The sequence below is a fragment of the Acanthisitta chloris genome, unplaced genomic scaffold, assembly GCF_000695815.1.
Source record: "Acanthisitta chloris isolate BGI_N310 unplaced genomic scaffold, ASM69581v1 scaffold88, whole genome shotgun sequence".
Classification (NCBI taxonomy): domain Eukaryota; kingdom Metazoa; phylum Chordata; class Aves; order Passeriformes; family Acanthisittidae; genus Acanthisitta; species Acanthisitta chloris.
The window spans coordinates 34229-38194 of record NW_008688446.1 but is presented as its reverse complement, the minus strand read 5'-3'; the positions used below and the strand labels follow the sequence as shown (position 1 = coordinate 38194).

The 3966-nt window shown below is 39.6% G+C and overlaps 1 protein-coding gene across 1 annotated transcript in view; it reads left to right on the top strand.

The window, feature by feature from the left end:
• The first annotated feature begins 440 nt into the window (after nucleotides 1-440).
• LOC103808229 (ankyrin-3-like) overlaps nucleotides 441-3966 on the top strand; it is a 24083-nt gene continuing 20557 nt past the window's right edge. The window contains exons 1-3 of the mRNA XM_009080997.1: nucleotides 441-543; nucleotides 1001-1099; nucleotides 1485-1583. The gene's annotated coding sequence lies outside the window, so the exon portion shown is untranslated. The remainder of the gene's footprint in view (nucleotides 544-1000; nucleotides 1100-1484; nucleotides 1584-3966) is intronic.

Below are 3966 nucleotides of genomic sequence, written 5' to 3'. Positions count from 1 at the left end.
ATCAGGTTGCACAATGTCATGTGGGATCTCACAGTACTGGTCTGGTCTGTTGAGCTTGGGCATTAAAGGTGGTGTGGCACTTTTGGAAACAGCAGAATGGTTTCCATGGAGTCTAGTCTTGAGCTTCGCCGTGTTTGTGTTCCATGCTGGGTACCAGATGTGCCCCTGGCTATTCGCCTTGAGTGTTAGACAGTGCTACATAATTCATGTTTATGTGTGAAGGAAAACCTTGTGCTGTCTAGTCTGGTTGACAGTCCATTTAGACCAGAGGGACTGTGCATAAGCAAGGAGGGACAGGTTTGACCCAGGTGGTTTGGGATCCTTTCATGTCTAGTTAAATGTATGTACAATATGTTGTATCATTAGTAGCTTCTTTGCCAAGCTAATGTGCTTTTATACTGTGCTGTAATTTCTAATGGGACTTTTCTTTTATTCTTGCAGTCTGACACAAATGCAAGTTACCTGAGAGCTGCTCGAGCTGGCAACTTGGAAAAGGCTCTCGACTACTTAAAAAATGGAGTGGACATCAACATTTCAAATCAGGTTGAAGAACATTTTGATCAAATTTGCTGAATAAATACCTGTGTCACTGTTTCTCAAATTTCTCTTTATAGTTGTACTTCATGTCAAAGATAACTTATATGCTTTTGATGAGCCATGTTTGCATATTTTATCCAATTGAAACTTTACCCCTTACTCAGACACTATTTCACTTGGGGAATGTGGTGCTATTTAATGTTATCTTTCATTCCATTTATATTACATCAGATCATGGGACAGCACACAGAACTTGAGACCCCAGAGCTAGTATATCTTGACTTAATTCTTACTCTTCCCTTATAATCTAGTTCTTGTAACGTTTGCCTAAGAGTAGTTTTTGGAAGCAGTCATCTCAGTGGGATATAGTAATTTGTCTCCTGATATGTTTGGTACACTGGAAAACCTTTGTCAATCTTTCTCATTGCTTTTCTCTTTTTCCCTTCCTTTTTTTTTTTACCAGAACGGGTTGAATGCTCTCCATCTCGCTTCCAAAGAAGGACATGTAGAAGTTGTCTCTGAACTGATACAGCGAGGTGCCAGTGTGGATGCAGCAACAAAGGTCAGTCAGGCCTATCTAGTTGTTCCCTTGTTCACACAGATGGAATGGGCACAAGGTGTCAGCCAGCTGATTACAGACATTGCAGCAGCAGTAATTGCCCATTTTCCACTGGTGGGGTGGTCTCAACAGTTATGTAATAGAAACTTTTTAGATTATAATAAATGTCACAGATTACCAGGGATGACATTTACTGAACAAATTGTAGATTCATGTTTTGGTTTCTGTCCATGTCTTCTGGAATAACTCACCCCTTAAAAATATTCAGTAAGAGCATTTTATTGCAAGAAACACTATATTTTGAAGTGGAATATGTTCTTGATCGTACTGTTGTGAATTCAAGTCCAGGTTTTGTACTCTTTTCAAATATCACTGTCTCTCATTTCAGAAAGGAAACACAGCATTGCACATAGCATCCCTCGCTGGACAAGCAGAAGTAGTCAAAGTATTGGTTACAAATCGGGCCAATGTCAATGCACAGTCTCAGGTAAAGTAATGTGTCCCTGTTTGGTGCTATCAAAAACTTTGCTGACATTAAGATCGTCCTTCCCTCATAAAATATAGTATTATTGAGTATATTTGGTAGATCTCCTTGTGTTAACGTTGGCTCTTTAAAACAGGGTTTGTTTGAGTCAGTGAGATTAATGTAATCTACTATCATAGAAGAAAAACATTCTTTTTTTGGCTGTTCCACACATGTAAGTAATGACAACAGGTGTAAGGACAAAGTCTAAATGCACAGCTGCCGTATTACTGATTCTTAGGGAGTGTAGTGCTGAGTTCATACCTACCTTGGAACTCAACACACAATTAAAACTTTCAATGCTTCCTGTTCCTTCTCTATGCTCCTCCAGCTCTACCTCCACTAGGTGGTCAGAGTGTACCAGGGGCATCATGGATATATCCTCCTCCATGGGCATGACAGTGCAGTGAAATTCCAGGTTGTGTTCAGGTCTTTTCCCACATGGGATGTCAACAATCCTGGGATTAATTCTCAGCTGCCCACCGAATTTATCAACAGAGAAAGCATAGAAAGAACATCTCTGGTTTAAGTTGTCCCAAAGCCACACATCCCAGGAGATGAAGCAAGTGGAGGCACATCTAGTGATGTTTGTAGGATACTGGAAGGGGTTGTGTAACAGGCAGCAGAGTCAAGCATGGATCCTTCAACCTTAGAGCTGCCCTATGAGTGTCCTACAAGCTGCTACTTGTTAGAGTTGGAATTGATGCTGTTAGAACAGGAGAGTGGGAGAGAATGTGTTCAAAAGAAAGGGATCCTGTTTGAGATAATTTGTCTCAGGCTTAATGGAGCCCATCCCCTCTCCTTGTGCAAGGAGGTACTGCAAGCATATGCAGAGCTTTTAAGTTTGGTCAAGAAATGGTTAGGTCAATTATAGAGAATTTGAAATAAGAGAAAACAGTGCTGGTGTTCAGAGCAAAGCAGTAAAATGAAACAGAAAAACTCTGGCTTAGAAAATGCATAAAGCACAGGTTGTTGAAAGTCAGGTGGCTGTGCCAGAGGTGTCCCTGTGTGCTGCCCCATCCCTGTTCTCCCTGCTCAGGGCCTGGCTGGCAGGCACTGGCAGGGTTCAGATTCAGACATGGTCTTCTCAACTGGCCCAGTATTGCTATTCTTCTGTGTTATAAACATTTGGACAGGATAGGAAATGTTTGTTAAGCATGATGACTTTTTATTGCTCTCTTGAATAATATGAACAAATTGTTTAATAAATAAATAAATGTCAATAATGTTAATTATTTGTGATCTATATTTCATGCTTCCTTCACCTGGAAAAAGAAAATAGGTGGCCTAGTTCTCCTTTCTTACTCTTTTATACTAGCAAGGTGCAGCAATATTTGGTTCCAGGCACCATATAATTTGAATTTAAAGAGAACAACAACAAAAAGTATTTTTAAGTAAAATCTTCCATGGCTGTTAAGGAGTAAAACAAAGCAGAAATATTTGCAGTGGTTTTCCTGTGAAAGAAATTAAGCTGAGCTTGAAGGGATCTTTTCTTCTTGTGTTTGAGAGCTTGTGTATTCACCCCTGAAACTAAAAATAATCTGAGATTGTAAACATCTTATATAACTACATTGTCCATGCACCCTAAGGTTTTGCCACATGTTACCCTTATTTTGCTAACATACGAAAATTTAAGATTTCTCACCTTGCACCCCCTGGGAACCTTAGATGTGTTTTTTTGAGTCACACTTATATTGACCATTCCACACCAAACCTGGCAGTGAGCTACCCAGCTGGGATTAATATTTTGAGGAGTTTCCTGGAGCTCCCTGTTACCAAACCCTCCCTGGACAAGGTTTGTGGTACTGAGCATCACTTGAACCTTCCTAAAGTTTGCAATCAAGTTTTGTTGAATCTGGCATACCCACAGAGAGACTGCACAAGGGGGTTTTGTTTTATTTTTCTTTTTATTGCTGACCCTGTTTTCTGTATGTTTGGTTATATCTCTTCTTTTCTTGAAGGTAACAGCTCTACCATGCTGACAGTGCCAGTGTTAGGGATGTAAGACCTTCTTTGACCAAATTTTCCTGGCCATATATATATTAAAAAAAAGCCAAACCCATAAACTTTTACTGAATTTGATTTTTATACCTCTTCTCAGGGCTATTTTTTACTATTAAAGTCAAAATGCTTTCCTTAGACTTGTGGCTCTCTGGCAATTCCAGCCCCTTTTTAAAGAGAGAAGAAAATACAAAGTATGGGGAGGGGAGAAGATCTTACAAAGGAGAAAAGGTTCTGCTGCCTCTAAATGCTAATAATACTTGGTTCTGGAAATTTTTGCCTATTAATTATTTTCTGAAACAAATAGTGTTTCCTGCTTCCTTTCGAAGTGCAAATGTTTGAAACT